The sequence below is a fragment of the Macaca nemestrina genome, chromosome 8, assembly GCF_043159975.1.
Source record: "Macaca nemestrina isolate mMacNem1 chromosome 8, mMacNem.hap1, whole genome shotgun sequence".
Taxonomy (NCBI): domain Eukaryota; kingdom Metazoa; phylum Chordata; class Mammalia; order Primates; family Cercopithecidae; genus Macaca; species Macaca nemestrina.
The window spans coordinates 26634990-26654233 of record NC_092132.1 but is presented as its reverse complement, the minus strand read 5'-3'; the positions used below and the strand labels follow the sequence as shown (position 1 = coordinate 26654233).

At 38.6% G+C, this 19244-nt stretch overlaps 1 long non-coding RNA gene across 5 annotated transcripts in view; it reads left to right on the top strand.

Moving 5' to 3' along the window:
* LOC139355602 (uncharacterized) overlaps positions 1-19244 on the top strand; it is a 281629-nt gene that overhangs the window by 80352 nt on the left and 182033 nt on the right. For 4 of the 5 annotated variants that reach the window (XR_011606365.1, XR_011606366.1, XR_011606364.1 and 1 more), the window contains 2 exons: positions 14830-14936; positions 16243-16372. This is a non-coding gene — a long non-coding RNA (uncharacterized lncRNA). The remainder of the gene's footprint in view (positions 1-14829; positions 14937-16242; positions 16373-19244) is intronic. The other variant, XR_011606368.1, reaches the window with a different exon arrangement.

Sequence of the window (19244 nt, the reverse complement as noted above, 5' to 3'; positions counted from 1 at the left end):
GGTCTCCTGCAAAATTAGCAAGAATGCCTGCCAAGCTCAGGCACTCTGACTTCTGCACACCTTTCTCTAGGCTGCCTGTGGCCAATTCTCTCCAAGTTTTTGCAGGTCATATCCTCCCTCCCTGCAGACACTTTTCTTTACCACTGTTTGTTTCGTTGTAACAGCTGTTATTATTTAGTGACAGTGTGAATTATTAGGAAGAACATATTTTATAACTGATGTGATTCCCTTCTCTCTTTCTGTAACAGAGAAGCCAGTACTGTGTTTCTAAATTTCTGAGTCCTCTTGAACTGGTAGAGCCAGGAGCTCTTAAGGGTTGGGTCCATCCAGGAGGATTAATTGTGGATTCCTCAGTGGAGAAGGGAAAGGATGGGCAGAGTGCTTGGATAGGCAGAGTTAGAGGCAGTGTCAGAATGACTGCTGAGACTGAGAACAAGGTCAAGGTGGCAGAGACCAGGCCCTACTCTGCCCCAGTGGGGAGAAGGAAGCTGTAAAAGTGGTATCTGGAAATAACTCCCATGAGATGCATCCCTGGGCTTGTCCAGGGCAGCTGTGGTTTAATATTGAGCAAGCCAAAAATATTCAAACAAGGATCACAATGTGTACTAATATTTTAAATATTCTTTTATAGTTTATTTTATTTCAATAGTTTTGGGGGAACAGGTGGTTTTGGGTTACATGGATGAGTTCTTTAGTGGTGATGTCTGAGATTTCGGTGCACCTGTCACCTGAGCAGTGTACACTGTACCCAATGTGTAATCTTTTATCCCTCACTCCCCTCACCCCTCTTCCACCTTCCCCTGGAGTCGCTAAAGTCCTTTATGTCATTCTTATGCCTCTGCATCTTCATAGCTTAGCTCCCACTTATAAGTGAAACATATGATATTTGGTTTTCCATCCTGAGTTATTTCAGTTAGAATAATGGTCTCCAACTCCATCCCAGTTGCTGTGAATGACATTTTGCTCCTTTTTAAGGCTGAGTGGTATTTTCTTTATCCACTCGTTGGTTGATGGGCATTTAGGCTGATTCCATATTTTTGAAATTATGAATTGTGCTGCTATAAGCATGTGTGTGCAAGTGTCTTTTGAATATAATGACTTCTTTTCCTCTGGGTAAATATGCAGTAGTGGAATTGCTGGATTGAATGGTAGTTCTACTTTCAGTTTTTTAAGGCATCGCCACACTGTTTTTGATAGTAGTCATACTAGTTTACATTTCCGTCAGCAGTGTAAAAGTGTTCCCTTTTCTCCACATCCACTTCAACATCTAGTATTTTTTGTTTTTTTAATTATGTCCATTCTTGTAGGAGTAAGGTGGTATTTTTAAATTTGCATTTCCCTGATAATTAGTGATGAGCATTTTTCCATGTATTTGTTGGTCATTTGTATATCTTCTTTTGATAATTGTCTATTCATGTTCTTTCCCCACTTTTAAATGAGATTATTTGTGGGGTTTTTTTGTTTTTTTGTTTGTTTGTTGTTTTAGTTGTTTTGCTTTGTTTTCGCTGATTTGTTGGAGTTCCTTGTAGATTCTGGATTTTAGTCCTTTGTTGGATGCACAGTTTGTGAAGATTTCCTCCCACTCTGTGGGTTATCTGTTTACTCAGCTGATTATTTCTTTTGCTGTGCAGAGCTTTTTAATTTAATCAGGTCCCATCTATTTATTTTTGTTTTTATTGCATTTACTTTTGGGTTTTTGGTCCTGAACTCTCTGCCTAAGTCAATGTCTAGAAGAGTTTTTCTGATGTTATCTTCTAGAGTTTCTATAGTTTCAGGTCTTAGATTTAAGTCTTTGATCCATCTTGAGTTGATTTTTGTGTAAGGTGAGAGATGTGGATCTAGTTTCATTCTCCTACATATGGTTAGCCAATTATCCCAGCATCGTTTGTTGAATAGGGTGTCCTTTTCCTGCTTTATGTTTTTGTTTTGTTGAAGATCAGTTGGCTGTAAGTATTTGGCTTTATCTCTGGGTTATCTATTCTGTTCCATTGGTCTACGTGCCTATTTTTATACCAGTACCACGCTGTTTTGATAACTTTAGCTCATGGATAGGTAGAATCAATATTGTGAAAATGACCATACTGCCAAAAGAAATCTACAGATTCAATGCAATTTCCATCAAAATGCCATCATCATTCTTCACAGAACTAGAAAAAACAATCCTAAAACTTATATGTAACCAAAAAAAGAGCCCACATAGCCAAAGCAAGACTAAGCAAAAAGAATATATCTGGGGCATCATATTGCCCAACTTCAAACAATGTGGACTAATTTTAAGCAGCCATTTACTTACTTATTTTAATGTGCATAGGGAATATATATACTCTTCACATGTTAAAACTGTGGTTGAATGGCTATTCCTTTTTTTCTACTAACTAAATGAATTTGAAGAACATGTCAAGAAAATAACATTGTGTAGATAGTACCTAGATGCATAAATTCCTAAAGTAGAGAAATATCAAGTATTGTAATGGAAAAAGTTAGAGGAGGCTACAACCATCAAGACCTGGCACCTCTTCCAGTATTTCTGCCACAAATTTTCAGGATGTTTCTATTATTATAATCCCATGAAGGAAGTGAATGGAGCCAGACATTTACTGAAATTGATTTTCTCTGCAACCAGAAGAATGGAAACTTAGGCTAGGTATAATTTGATTTAGAAAAATAAAGGGAGGTGTGCTAAGTAGTCTACTTGCTCTCCTATCAATTTGCTCTCTACTCTCTCAGACTTTCTGTGTGCCCTGCAAAATTTCAACAGGCTGCTTTGTCCTCCAGCTTTAATTGGTTTTGCTCAGGGTTGGGATTAGGGTAAAAGGAATGAGGACCCCAGGATACTGTGAGGGCCTCTTTAAATTGTATGTCTAGTTCTGGTCCTGTATTCACCAATAGGAGACAGGATAGAAGAGAATGATGATGCGGTATTAATTCCCCAGCTTCCTCTCTGCTGGATTTATGAGGGTTTGTTGCTTTCTTCCACTGAGGCAATGGTTTCTATCAGCACATTTCTCCATACAGTTCTTCTTCCAGGTCCCTCAACCTTGTCCTTATTATTTCTCTCAGTGCGTGTGTGTGGTGGGGGTAAAGGGATGGCCAGTGAAGGCAAGGGAGGAACCTGGTTGTTACAGCTGGCTCCCTGCTGTTACTAGACCTAGGGTACCATACCATTCCTTGTTATTGCCCTGGGGGACTCCACCATTCCTTGTTACCACACTGGAGTACAACACTATTACTTTTAGGAGACTAAATCCTGCCCACAACTCTATAAATATTCCCTTTATTAAAACCTCCCATTTACTTGCTTGACTTTACCATCTGTTTCTTGCTGGAACCAAAAGTGATACAGCACATAACATGTCTTGATCCCTAGAGCTATGATCTAAAATTCAACTCTTTTACATTTAATAAATGAAGTAATTTTCTTATTGCCTGTTTTCCTGTGAGTTTACTGGTTCTGGAGTGGACAGGGCCAGTATCTGTTGTCACCAATGTGTCTGTAGGGCCTACACGCTTAGTATATTGTAGGTGCTTAATACATGCTTATTGACTAACTTACTATTGACAAAAATCTATGTCACAATTTCCCTATATAAGAACAAAGAACAAGGAATATTGTATACTTGTCTGTTAGAATAAAATCTTGCAACAGAGAAATAGGCTGAGAAAAGAGTGGTGAATTTATTCTCTGTCTCTGCCTCTATAATATATCATTAATTTCCCTAAATTCTTTAATGTTTTCTTAATAATTTTTGGCTCCAAAATCCCTATTTGGTGGCTAAGGTAAAACAAAGTTCAGTAAGCAAACTTCACAGGGGAGTGGGAGAGGCATGATAAGTACACTGCATGCTCATTCTTCTTAATTGCCTGATCTTCCATCTGTTGGTCTGAGATGATATTGATAAAGGAATTAAAGATGCCACACCATCTCCTGAATCAAATGAGAACAGTCATTCTTAAGTTACAGAATATGACATTTTAATGTTTTGCAACATGAAGAGGAAAGAGCATTTAGTTTATTTTAATGTGGTTAATTTGAAGCTAGATTAGATCATCTAGTTAACTCATAGGTTCTTAACTTTTAAGGCCAAATACTGTGTAGCATCTCATTTTCACAGTGGCAGTTGCTGCTGTTAATAATTGAATCAACTAGGAAGTTAACCTTGAATACCAAACACAAAATCTCTAAACCAAAAGCTAGAAGTAACACAGTTTGGGGAATAGAGTCATGCTTAAATAAGAGCATTGTGTTGCCTGAAAATAGGCATAGCTTTGATGCTTGAATATTTTAATATATTTTTATATATGGATAATGTTTGTTCTCTTAAAACCTTGTTACTTTGTCATATTAAGGAGCAAAAAAATGGTGGAAAAACTCAAAAACAAATAAAGCAACATTTATAGTCAGTACTTGAGTACTGACTCAGGTACTCTGAATCTCAGGACTGAACCCAGCAACATTTTGGGGTTGGATGGATCTAGTTTGTTTAGACCAAGTGGTGGGTCTAGCTTGTCTCTGGTGGTTCTAGCTTGTCTAAGAAGGGAATTCTTTGAACCACTCAATCAGATTTAGAGTTGGTATTAAGCAATAATGAGCTACTGTAGTTTGCCACTATAATTCAGACTATATGACCAGAAATGAAATGGGGCAAATAAATTACATTAGTGGCTTACAATTTTAAGACTTCTGAAGATTTTAGTATTAAAAGCCTAGGGTAGTAAGATGTGAATTACAATTTTCTTTTTATGTAACCATGGAAACACCTGAAAAATACACAGCCTCTGAATGGACATTTGATTTGGAAATTTACACAAAACCACAATGCTGTTTATCAAACTCAAGTTTCAGTTCAAGCTCAGATATTGGCAGATAACCTTCAGAAGGTCACCAGGCCACTTAGAAGTCTGAGGGTTAATTTTGGTTAACTTTGGTTAATTTTCACCCCCTCCATCCCTTGCCCGTCAGCACCCTTAATCTTACTCTAGCATTATCTGTTTTTCTTTGACTAAAATTGTAAAGAGTATCATTTAACTGAGTTCAGACTAATTGCAGAGTGAATATGCAACACATTTTAGTTCAACTTGATTATCCTGTAGGTATCCTAGGAAGATTGTTCTTGAATGTGTGTGTTTCCTGCATAGTAGTTTCATGTATCTTTTAATGACATCTTTATTATTGCCATTATTATTTTATGTTTATAAAATGCCCTGAAATATGTCTTTAGCTTATCTCCAGTTCTTTATAGTTTAAAAACCCCAACTATCTTCTTTAACATCCTCTTCAGTTTCAAGCCCAATCATTTGAAGAGATCTACCTTTCACAGATTGGAAAAATAAGATTTTAAAGTGGGGTCTACAGCCCATGTAGACGAGGACAAGAATAGTTAAAAAGGCAAGCGTGATTGGGAGGCCGAGGTGGGTGGATCACGAGACCAGGAGATCCAGACTATCCTGGCTAACACGGTGAGACCCCGTCTCTAGTAAGAATACAAAAAAATTAGCCGGGTGCAGTGGCAGATGCCTTTAGTCCCAGCTACTCGGGAGGCTGAGGCAGGAGAATGGCGTGAACCCGGGAGGCGGAGCTTGCAGTGAGCTGAAATCGCGCCACTGCACTCCAGCCTGGGCAACAGAGTGAGACTCGCTCTCAAAAAAAAAAAAAAAAAAAAAAAAGTCAGCCTGAGAGGCCTTTTCAGCTGAGTAGCACCAGTCTGAATGTGAACATCAGTATTTGTATTTAAGTATGTCAGGTTGTGTTGGCTCTATGGCTTTGGGAACAGGGGAGAGGTTTTGAAAAGATAAATCAGAGGAGGTCTTACAGGAAGAATTTTATTCTGCAGAAAAAAAGTATCTGTGTATTATATTTTTTTCCCCAGAAACTTCTTTCTTGCTAAAAACTATGGAATAAAAATCAACAGCAACTCCCAGCATGTTAAGAGAAGAGACCAGAATTTCAGTGACATTTTAGGATTAGGATAGATTAATGTCATCTCTGTGTCCCAAGAGTCACAAGATATTGATAAAATGCTGATCAGGATACATTGTATTAAATGACATCCTATGTAAGTCAGTGTGGCTGCTCACAAAGGATCCCCAACATGGACTGGTGAGTCCACTGGAAAAAAGGAAAGCAGTGCTCTGTAGTCAAAGGCATAGTTTCCCGGACAACCATGAAGCCTAAACTGTATTCACAAGGAAAAATGTCAAAAGAGAAGGCCCAGACTTAAAACGTAGAAGGGAATTGATTGACACAAGAGAAGGAAATTCAAGTGCAAGTAGAATGAAAGAAACTTAGCTGAGTTGCGATCAATGAATTTCAAAGAGGGTGAGATGAAAAAGTGTGCAGTGGTTTGGATTACAAAGAGAGAAAATGGGCTTCACTTGGCAAAAACACAAGAAAGATAGTAGAAAGGGCCAGGTTTGGGGAGGAAAATTGTGTTTGTCCTAATAAGAGTCAACAAAACCGGGGGAAGACAGACAAACAGCAATAAACCCAGTCTTAGAGAAAATCCTCCCAGTAAGATCACAAGAACAGTGAAGACCAGGGTAGAGGTTCACAGACTAAAGGGAAATACTTATGTCTGGCAGAGAGAGATTAAACAAGAACACATCCCAAGGGAAGGGCATGGTGCAATGAATCTGTAACATACCTGACTTACAAGTGTAAGTCTTTGTCCTGTGTCTGGCCCACAGGTAGCTTCTATTTGTTCTGCTCTGTATTTAAAAATGTATTAATTAGGTGATGAGATTTTAAAACCAAAAATATTTCACATAGGTCAAGATTTCTGGCACCTGAAAAAGAAGGATTTGGGAAATCCATTGCAAATTTCTATATAGCAACAAGTACATGGAATTGAGTGGCGGCTGCTGTCTTTAGATAGAACACACCCTTCACCAATTCACCAAATAAATGCCCCGTCCCAGACCTGCTTCACTCCCTTACCTTAGCCACGTGGCTTCTTAGCCATTCGAGTTGGTGAAGGACACTCTGGCTTGAGGTGATTGTAACAAAGTTTGTATATCATTTGTCTAGAATAATTTGTGTGTGTATGTGTGCTCTTTCATTCTTTGATCATTTCACAAACGTTTACCAAGCACCTACTATGTACTGAGCTGAATTCATTGGGAAAGCTAAAGACAGCAGTCCTAGGCTTTGCTCTCAAAGAGCGTAGGCTCTGAAGGAACTATGCCACATGCACACACATCACTTATATACAATGTGTAATGTGATGTCAATGCAGACCTATGGGAACTCAGAGCAGGGCGACATCACTTTAATCCGAGGGAACTTCAAAGAAGCATTTACTAAAGAGGAGACATTTATTTATTTGTTTATTTTTTAAATTAGTGGGCTTATTTTTAAATGCCCTAGAGATTCCAGATATTCATACAGGTAGTGGTTCATGCAGAAACATCTGATCCTAGGTAAACTCCATTGATATAAGTATGTTTCCCAGGCAAGACCATTCTTGATTGAATTGGTCAGAACTCTAGTTGCAGAGTGGTTCAGTTTACCTTGACTTCAGCAAACATATCTTTACACACAAAGTAAGTGTATCCAGGGATGCTGAATGTTCTTTTATTTATTTATTTTTTTGAGATGGAATCTCATTCTGTTACCCAGGCTGGAGTGCAGTGGCATGATCTCGGCTCACTGCAACCTCCGCCTCCTGGGTTCAAGCGATTCTCCTGCCTCAGCCTCCCAAGTAGCTGGGAATACAGGTGTGACACCACACCCGGCTAATTTTTGTATTTTCAGTAGAGATGGGGGGAGTTTCAACATGTTGGCCAGGCTGGTCTCAAGCTCCTGACCTCAAGTGATGATTACATCCTTTTAAAATGCTGCTTTTAAAAATCTTGTTTAGGGTTCATTTGCAACCTAGTGAGACAATATCACTTTGAGTGTGGCAACTTGCTTCTTTCCTGTTTAGGTCGTGTTCTTAAACAAGGATGACAGTTGCTCATAAAATGCTCAACTGTTTTGCTTTGTTAATGGCAGGTAGGAAAAAACCACAGGACCCACAGTAGGTTTATTTCAAAGCTACACGAAGACCACTTTCTCCAGTCTTATTTAGGCTCATCTCTAACTCAATATTTTCTTTTGCTCTTCTCTTTTTTTGCACAATCAGGCATGGGTTTGAGAAACATGCCTCCCAGGGTAGGAGAGATGATGTCTAGAATGCGAAATCCCAGATAATCCCACATCCTGTCACTATGTTTTAAAATTATTTAGTAGTAACAGAACTGTTTTCCTGCTTTTATTTGCCTTGGGGCAATTTAAAAATGATCATGCAGTTCTGAAAATACCTGAGTTTAGGGAGGACAAGCAACAGCTCCACCCCCTCCCCTGATGCCTGTGGCAGAGTTTAGGCACGGAACCTAGACACAGTGTCAGACCCTTCAGAACATGGCCCTTTAGCCACCATCAGAGTGGCTATTTGGGTCTAGATAAAGATGCTGATCTTCCCTGCCCAGGCGATGCAGGGAAAAGACAGTCAGAGAATGGATGGCCGCTCTGAGTAGGTTCATTTATTAAATCTACCCTGTGCTGTGTGCTGGCCGGGCATTTCCCCCAAGTTCTCCCTTAATTCCTATTCATCTCTATAAGACAGTTTTATCATTCTTATTTTAAAACTCATGAACTATCTGGATTCAAATCTAAGTCTGTCTGCCTCCAGGGTTAAGGACATTTTATTTTGTAAGGCAGAATCATCCACGTACAAGGCTGTCTGTCTCACCACTGGATTATGAACAGCTATGGGGCACGGAAAAGCATTTATTCCATTCCTGGTAGGCATTAACAGAAAATCATGAATTGAAGGGAACCCCAAAGTCACTTCTCCCCCTTTAATGTTCTTATTTCTGGTGGGGAGCTCCTTGCTCCATTTCAGCAGCAGGAGCACAGTTCAGTTTTGTCATTTATTGAGAGCTGACTCCGAGGCAGGTGCTTAGATCTCGACAACAAGATAAGACACGGGGCAGGAGGGCAGTGAGCTCTGTCTCCCCAGCGCCTCCTGCAGGGCTGACACACAGCAGGTCCTCAGTGCTTGTCTGTTACAAAGCTGAACAAAGGTATGCTTCTCCAGTAGATGGCTCTCCCATTCCCATAATGAGGGGATATTGGCAAGGAATTGCCCCTCTCCCTGTCTTCACTGCAGCAGGCAGTCCTTCTTCACAAAGTACACACACAAAAAAATGTACTTTTTTTTTTCTGATCCTAAAAGTAATATATGCTTATTATAGAATTATTGAACATTTTGGAGAAATTTGAATTATGAAAAGTTAAAGAAATAAAAAATAGTCAAATAAATTTAGTTTGCTGCTAAAACATAACCAAGAATATCCACCTAAATGTGAGCACATGGAAGACATTCACGATATCCTTTTGAATGATGCAAATAAAGTTTTAGCACACTAAATGTGTTCTAAATATGACTCAATTTTCCTAAAATAAGTAAATGTAAATCCTCCTAGGAAAACATCAAAAAGAGCATATACCAATTCAATCTTGTGTTAAGTAAGTCAGTGATGAAGAGTGAAACATGTGAGGGGCTTTATTTGTGCTTTACACATTCGTAGATTGTTTTAATTTTCACCATTATGTTCTACTTTTTAGTTACAAATATTTTTTAATTATAAATTTATAATTAAACAAAACAATAACCAGCGTTAATATTTTATCTTCTGGCATTTCTTTTTAAAACATCTGTATCAAACCATAGGAAGCATTTGATTTTCATTTTTTTTGTTTTGTTTTGTTTTTGAGACAGGGTTTTACTCTGTCATCCAGGCTGGAGTGCAGTGGCACTGAGTTTTGTTTCAACTTTTTTTCACTTAATATATCTTGAGAACTTTCACAAGTCATTAAAACTTTATTGGAAATATTACTTTTAATTTCTTGGTGTTTCATCATTTGAGGATTCCATAATTTAGCTATCCCTCAGGTATAGAACATTTAAACTATTTCCATGTTTTCTCAATAATAAAAAATGCTTCCACAAATAGCCTTGGACAGAATTTGTATGCGTCTCTATTTTGCTACATCATATTTCTACAAGTAGAATGCTTGAGTCAAAGAATATGAAGATGTGTGATATGCCCTGCTGTGGACCTTCATGGCTGGGCCTACCGAGCTTAGTGGCCCCAGATTTGGTGTCACAGCAGACACATGGTATGGAGTACCTGCAGACTGTTCATTATGATAAAATTCCTATAGCACTGGGTGTATGTGAGTTCCTTCCCTTACTTCGTGATCTGACCTTAGGTTGCAGTGCTATCCTGGGGGAAGGGAAGAGGTTACATCAAAAACCTAGAAATATGTCCTTCCTAGCAGGGTGGTAGTGATGCTGGAGTTTCTGACTGGCTTGGTTGAGTGTACACAGAGAAAGTCTCTATGGCTCCAGCTCTCCATGATCTAGCAGGACCTATTTTTGCCAATCTCATCATAATTAGGCTTCTGTTAGACTATACGTTGTCCAATTTATTTGAGAAAGAGTCAAAGCTTTATCAACATGGATTTGTCATGAAAAAACAACTTTGCAGTGGGGCGCAGTGGCTCACGCCTGTAACCCCAGCACTTTGGGAAGCCGAGAGAGGTGGATCACTTGAGGTTAGGAGCTTGAGACCATCCTGGTCAACATGGCGAAACCCCATCTCTACTAAAAATACAAAAAAATTAGCCGCGCGTGGTGGTGCGCGCCTATAATCCCAGCTACTCGAGAGGCTGAGGCAGAGAATTGCTTGAACCCAGGAGATGGAGATTGCAGTGAGCCCAGATTGCACCACTGCACTCCAGCCTTGGTGACAGAGTGAGTGAGACTATGTCTCAAAAAAAAAAAAAAAAAGAAAAAAAAAAAGGAAAAAAAAGCAACTTTGCCATTTGATGAGAATGTTATTTATTATTTCCACACTTGGGTTCTTTATGAGGTAAAGTTTTGTTCATATTGATAATTTGTATTTTTGAGAGTAGAGTATGCTGTCTATTTTTTTACTGAAGATTTTTTTTATTGCTTTATAAGAACTAATTGCCTGGGCACGGTGGCTCATGCCTGTAATCCCAGCACTTTGGTAGGCCAAGGCAGTCGGATCATGAGGTCAGGAGATCGAGACCATCCTGGCTAACGGGGTGAAACCCTGTCTCTACTAAAAATACAAAAAATTAGCTAGGCATGGTGGCGGGTGCCTGTAGTCCCAGCCACCTGGGAGGCTGAGGCAGGAGAACAGTGTGAACCCGGGAGGCGGAGCTTGCAATGAGGCGAGATCATGCCACTGCATTCTAGCCTGGACGGCAGTGCGAGATTCCGTTTCAAAAAACAAAACAAAACAAAACAAAGCAAAAAAACTAAGTATACAGATGCTTATCTTTTGTCCATCTTAAATATTGCAAGTATTTGCTCTGTTGTTTATTTGCCTATTCATTTTATTTATAATGTTTCATGGTATATAAAAATTTAAATTTCATATAACAAATTCTATTAACATTTTCCTTTGCACTTTCTGCTTTTATGCTTATAAAGGCTTTCTCTAATGATATCCAGTAAATAATCAATTATCTCTGGGTCTTATTTATTTTTTACATTTTATACTTTAATCCATTTGGATTTCATTCTGATGTATGTGTGATGCAGGTATCTAACTTGATATATTTTTCCCAAAATAATTCAGCTTCTCACTTCCAGCCCCCTACTCTCCATTGCCCTTAGAGTTGCATCAAAAATGGAGATAATTCATTACAAAGGAAGAAGTTGTCAAGGAAGACCACCTCTCCTAGTGCTCAACATGCTGGAGAAGGGGTGTCCACCTTGCTTTTGTCATTCAGAGGGGCACTGAAAACACACCACTGAGTTTTCTGAAAGAAAAGCTTGTCAGGCTGCCTGGAGTCCTCATTAATTCCAGACCATAATAGTGGTACTTATCTCCTTTATGCTGCTGACTATTATTTTTCCTGGTATAGGATGTGATTTTTTTTCTTTTGTTTTAATTCCCATGTCACCCATGATACTCTTCAAAAGAGGTGGATGAAATTGACTTACAGCTTCCCCTATGCCCTGGAATAGAAGCCATGCTTTCATGATAAATTGCACAGAAAAAAAAAAGGCAGCTGGAGTTGCTTGTACCAAAATGAGAGTGGCTTTTGGCTCTGCTTCAGTGACTTTATTTCACATTTCTTTCTGAACTCTCAGAGAAAAGTGATAATGAGAGTTTAATCTCTAGACTTGTGCCATCAGCTTTTTATTTTCCTTGGAATGTTTTAAATCCTACAGGGCCTCAATTTCAGCCACTAGACACAGCACTTTCATGGTAGCTCTTCCCTGGGGTGGAAATAATCAGAGGGTAAAAATCCTAGGTTCACCATATTTTTCAGCTGCAATCTGGTATATTTTTATTATTTTGAAAAGTCTAGGGGTACATAAAAAAAGGCTTAGTGGGGAGTTAGATGAAGGATGGAAAGCAGCTATTCTACAATTTTACTGAAACTCAGCTACCCTTATGAGATAATATTCAATACCCTTATGGATGCTGATACTCTGATCTTTCCATTTTCCTGAATGTTCCTCTCTTCTTCGCTGTGGTGGCTTGGGATGTACATCATGGAGTATGTCATTAGACTTTATCCAGGTTGTTTGTGTGTTGATGTTAAACCCACGAGAACTAAGAATTCCTTCATTGGAATCCTTCCTGGGGTAGGTAAAGCATAGTGTGGCTAGAGGGAGTGGTGGGTTCCAATAATAGTGCTTTTCTAACATTTTTTTAAAGCAGGAAAATTATTTTTTTGAAAATCTTATGAAATTAACACTTTTATTTACTACATGACACTTGGGATACAGATATCATACTTATATATTTGTTTAACCAAATCAGATCTGGCTCCAGGCCTCTCCTTGCCAATACTAATGGGAAGTCCACTCATTTCACTGCCTCCTCTTGGTCTCTTATGTCTGGCAAGGCATGAGTCATGAGTGCACAATAGTCCCTGTGGCCCTGGCTCCCTGCCATGGTTTCATGATCCATCAAGAGAAGATGGCTCCACTTTTCCATCTCTGCCACGAAGTGTCTTTGCTGAGGTTACCAAGGTTCTGTGCTCAACACCAAGTCCTTGTAAGTGCCCACGTTGCCAGGCTTTTTGAGGACCGGCTTGTCTCAGAGTGATTCGATTTCATGTAGGGCATCTAGCATCATTATTTTATTTAAGTTCAGGGGATTCACTCTTTCAGAAGCCTTGGAGCTTCCCTCCCTAGTCATCAGGACGCACCATATCTCCATGTTTCTCCTCTTTAGTTCATTTAACTTAGTTTCATCACATGCTAGAGCTCTGAACTTTAAGTGTCTCTTTAGGAGTTATCATTAGGGAGTTCTCGTGCTTCTGACTGTTGAAGAGGTGGATGGAGGAAGCAACAGTGCAAGCTCTTTTGACTCTGCAACCTGGAATGTAGACCTAAGGATTAGGCCCCGTCACTCTTTTGAGGTGTGGGGATAATACATTTTTTGTTCTTTCATAGGAGATTATCTAGGAGAAAAGAAAGTACCATTCTTTAATCTTTTAATAAGCAGTCTTATTACATTAATTTGTCAACAAATCACCGCATATATGTGGCCTATTGATATGGAAAATAGACAGAATTGGAGATGCTGTGATGGATATGGTTGGTGGCAAGAAGCCCTCCTCAAACCCAGCATCCCCCTAACTTTTGATGGTTCCTCAACTACCTCCAGGAGCCCTGGTGGGTGGCAGGCAGTTGTGGTATCTATAGATCTCAATTTTAAAACCATTTAAAATTGGTATTTCTGATAACGTCTTTTCATATCCACACACATTTATTATGACATTTTGACCTAAGAATGTAAACATGGCTAAAGAGGAGCAGCTCCATTACCAAGCTGGCCAACTTTGGTGCCCTCTGTAACAGAACTGTGGAATATTTGAAAGAAGATTCCTACGAGGCATCCACTTTCTAAATAACGTTCTCAAAGAATAGGGAAGTCCTCTTATGCATTTTAGTTTTTCTTAACAGAAACACATCATTTCTATGATGTTCTTACTTTCCATCAGGCTGAGTTTATGTCAAATAACTGAAATTGAAAGAGAACATGCTTACTATGTGCCAGGTACTTTTTCAAACACATCACATATAGTATTTATTTATTTTTAGTCACAAATACTTAAAAGTGCCAGAAATTTTTCTAAGAATTCAGTGAATATTAACTCATGCACTCTTGCAAAAAACCTTCACAGAGGTACTCCTTTTATCACCTCCATTTTCCAGGTAAGAAAATTAAGGCCCAAAAGGTAAAGAGAACTGTCCAGAGTCACACAGCTAACCAGTGGCAGGCTTCAGGTTTGCACAGTGACAGTCTGGTCCCAGAGTTAAGGTTCTTTACTTCTACATCTACTACTCATGAACAATGCACCTCATTTAATCATCCCTAGGAGGAAAGTAATATATCTCCACTTCACAGAAGATGAAACTGAGGTCCAATGCATTTAAGTATTTGCTTGAAATCATACCACTGCTAACGGGGAGAATATGAAGAATATGAATTCACATTCAGTTATTCAGGGTCAAAAGCCTGTCTTAATAGCAGCGATTGAATCTTTAAGGGATACATTTGCCAAGGTCACACTACTGCTGAAGGCAGAGCCTAAAAGCACACTTGGATCTGTCACCCAAGTCAGTGTTTATACTTCAAAGAATAGACAATAAATTATGAGTTTAGATGTTTTGGGAAACTGCTTAAAATATTTCCCATTTATATGTTATAAAATAATACTAATGATAACTAGAATATACTATGTTCTATTATTGGTATTAATGTATGTGTACTTTCTAATTTACTAAGATAATACACAGGCATCTTATGAAGATTAACCAACATATAGAAGAATATGAAGAAAGTGAAAATCATCAGAAGCCCCACAGTCTTGGATGACCATAGTTGATACTCTGGTGAGTATTTTTACATTTACTTTCTCTATGCATTTAATGAATGTACCGTATGTGCAATCATATAATTTTAGGAAAATGGAATCTTACTATAGTTATTATTTGTAACTTGCTTTTATCCATTCATTCCTTCATTCAAAATACTTATTGAAAGCTTAACGTTTATCAAATGATATGCTTGAAACAATATGTTGTGTTCCTTTTTCTATTTCAATGAACAGAAATATCAATGTTTTTATGGGTAATAAGTCGCAGTAGTCAGGATAGGCAAGGTTATTCTGTAGTAACAAATTAACCCCTTTCAACTCAGTGGCTTAATGAAAAAAGAATTACTTCTTGCTTACACAGGTGGCTGTGGGTCCAGTGTTCCTAAATGGTGACTCGCAGATCCATACCTCTTCCATCTTATGGTTCTCATCTTGCTGAGGGAATTCTAGTCACTCCAGCAGGGGAAAAGTGCTGGAACATTACACAGAGGGTTCCATGGCCTTGGTCTAAAAATAAAGCCAAAACACTTTGTTCCTGGTCCTCTGACCAGAAGTAGTCACATGGTGCCACCTAACTTCAGGAAGCCTGGGATATATAATCTTCTGTGTGTCTCAGGGAAGGTGAAGAGAACCAGAAATTGGTAATGTCTCCCACCTAAGAATTCTTCTGTGGAATGTATCATTTATTTAGCTAATTTTCTCTGGATTCATAGTTACCATTGTTTCTGTTTTATGAACAACACTTGATGAACATCCTTCCACATGTATTAGATACTCTCACCCATTAATTTCTCAGTTTAGATTCCTGGAGAAGAAATCAATAAGTCAAAAGTATATTTAAAATATTAATATAGGTTCTGGACCTAGACTGCTCATCCATGCTCTTCTCCCATGTAACATAGGGACTTAAAGCCCAGAGAGCATGTTTCCCAGACTCCTTTGGGTTAAAGTTCAGTTTCAAATCCGCTAATGAGAGGCACTCCTGTGAGATGGAGAAGGAAAAGCTGTTATTCTCTGGCAGCAACTTAGGGCTGACACGTGGGTCAACTCAACCACGAAGTTTTCCAATCGCATCTGGGCATCCTCATGAGAACTCCACACATCAGCACTGCCATCAGTGAGGTCATCCGTGTCTCCAGGTGCTCTCTGGAGAATCACCTGTTTCAGTGTTGCAGGGAGCTGAGATATAACTGGTGACTGCCTTGTAATCTTACACTGCTAGATTTCTTGAAAGGAGCCTTCCCAATCTACATTCCTCCAGACTCCAAGCTGTTGTGTAAGCCTCAGTATAAATACTCCATATCATTCCTCTTCTTTCCTAGAATGGCTTCTGTTCTGATTGAACCTTGACTGATATAGCATCTATCGCCAAATTGCTGTTCAGGAAATATGTCCTAAAGAAACTCCCAACAATAGCAGTACATCAGAGTGGTACCTCTATACTGGGGCTTGGTAGGTACGGTCAATATTTTTCAACTTTGGCAAAGTAATACTCAAAACAAAAAAAAATTAATAGTGGTTTATATTTGCATTTCTTGAGTTCAAAATATTTATTGTATTTTACTGGTTGTTTTTTCTTCTTTTGCAAACTGTATATTGATGTCTTTGATTATCACACCTCCTCTTTTGACTAACAAATTTTCCTAAAAACTCCCCTCTTCAGTACTACTTTTATTTGGCACTACTTTGCCCCTCTTATATTCCAAGGGTAATCATTTGTTTCAGTATATTAGGTCTGGGGAAGAAAGATCGTATGCATGTGAACAAATGACTAAGTCACCAAGTGGGAGACTGCAGCCTGTTAGGGTAATTCCTTCTCTCTGCATCGAAGAGGACAAACACTTTTAAGTATGAAGAGCATGCTAAGGTGGATTATTTTGAATAAAAATAACTTTTAGGGCTTTCTTAATGGTATTTGGTTCTCATTTTCCCCTTTGGTTTCCCCTTTCACTAATGATCCTCTTTTGGTGCGAGTCTGTGACACATCATGTCCTTTAAAGAAGAAAAGAAAATTTCTGCAGATGAAAGTGTTGGCAGGGAGTGGGTTTATGCTGTACTGCTTCTGAGACTCTGAAAGAGAGACTACCATCAGAAAGAGTGGTATTTTCCTTTTGAACCTGAGAGATGAAAAAACAGCAGCAAAAGTAAACTTTAAGCAGAAGAATTGAGGCAAAAATGTCAGATAGCTATGGTCAAATGGTCATAATTTGGCAAGAATTAAAACTGGAAGAGAAGATTAACACTTTGAGGGTGCTTTAGACCCAGGAATGGAAATGAAGACTTACAAATCTATTTGATTGGTGATGGCCCTGAGGAGTTGGCCTGAGATAGATTCTGAGACAAAGTCCACATTTCATTAGAAAGCATCCTGTGGTCACTTAATGATGGCTGCCACAGTTCGGGAAGGTGAGGGAAACAAACAGATGCCACAAATTTATCATTCTCTGATTTAGGATGTGGCTCTCAATTGGTGCTAAGAAATGATCTTTTCTAAGATGAAATTGCATAAAGGTGGACGTTCCCTAATGTCCTAGGAAAAAGGAGGACTTCCTAATGCAGCCTGTCTCTACCCCGAATTCCTCATATCTGTTTGGCTGATGGACACTGGTTGAAGCTGAATACAAAGTCATTTTAATTTATCTGACATAGGAAATTATTAGCACTCTTTTTTCAATTCTACATAGACCATAGCCAGTATCTTATAAGTTCAGACCCACAAGATCCTAAACATAAACTCTCCTTTGAGGAGACTTACTTATTGCTGAAAGACATTGGTGAGTAATGGATGTAGGTTTCATGGTGGATACCTAATCACCAACTAATCCTTGGAGAGTTTCATTAATTCTTTTATGCCAGTTCTGTACTGTTTAATGTTTCCAGACGTTTTAATAAGGAACAAACTAGTATATTAATCCTTTTATTAATTTCACACATATTTCTAGTTCTTACTATGTGCAAAACACTGTTAATTGGGATGGCCATAGAGACATAAGACATGGTTTACATAAGTGAGAAGCTTACACTCATTGGGGGAACAAGGGTGACACAAATGAAAATCTAAACAGTATAAGCAGAAAATTGTAGAAACGTAGAAAATTTGCCATTTGAGTGACAGTGATAATAAAACCTAGAGAAGTCTAGTAGAGGCTATGTGCCTGGGAAATGCTTCACAATAGAAATAGAAATGAAGGCCAGGCGTGGTGGCTGATGCCTGTATTCCTAGTACTTAAGGAGGCTGAGGTGGCTGGATTGCTTGAACTCAGGAGTTCAAGACCAGCTTGGGCAACAGAGTGAAACCCCATCTCTATAAAAAAATACAAAAATTAGCAGGGTGTGGTGGTGCCCACCTTGTAGTTCCCGCCTCTCAGAGATGAGGTCATCGCTTGAGCCTGGGGAGGCAGCCTGGGCAACAGAGTGACACCCTGAGGGGGGAAAAAAAAGAGAGAGAGAAAGAAAGAAAACATGGATAAAAACAAACAGAATAGAGAGAAATAAGAGACAGTAAGTATATTTCTATTTGGGTTGGGTTGGAAATAGTGTGGCAATATGAAAATGAGCATGTTATGTATCTGCCCAGCTGGAGAGAAAGGTTTCTTGTTGAGAAAATAGTGGAAGAGTTGGAATTGCTCATTCGATGCCTTTGGCTATTTTCGGATGTATCCAGGGGTATGTTAAGTTCACAGTCCTGTGGAATTTCTAAAGTCTTTGGTGCCCTAGGGCTAACTCTGGAGGTCTTGTTCCATTGGAAGCACATCCCTAAAGTTTATCCAACTGGCAGTTCATGCTCCAGAATTATCCCAGACCAACATTTCTCAAACTGCTCTAAAGTATGTTATTAGATATTCTGTTTTAAGAAATCAATGCTAGCCGTATTTTTCTTTTTAACATTCATTATAAATAGGTCTGAAAGAAATATTACCACTAAAGAACTTACTCGTGTATCCAAACACCACCTGTTCCCCAGTAACCTATGGACATAAACTTTTTTTAAAAAAGAAATATTAAACTGTACTATTAATACTAAATTATTATATTACTATATTATAATGTTAAACTATGTGTATACATGTAGTTTTTATTTTAATGTATCAGTACATATTCCATATAAAGAATGTCAAGAAGTTGCAGAAGAGACCATGTAACGCATGAAAGCATTATGTTTAATTTTGTTTATGAGTTGCATCTACCAACCTGAGAATCATATTGATATATGTTGCCTATCAAGTGGTTGTTGGACTGTTATATATCTTGTTTTAGAATATAAATATGTATCTGTGATAGTTAATGTTTATTGACTATTACATATTTATACTATGCAAACTTG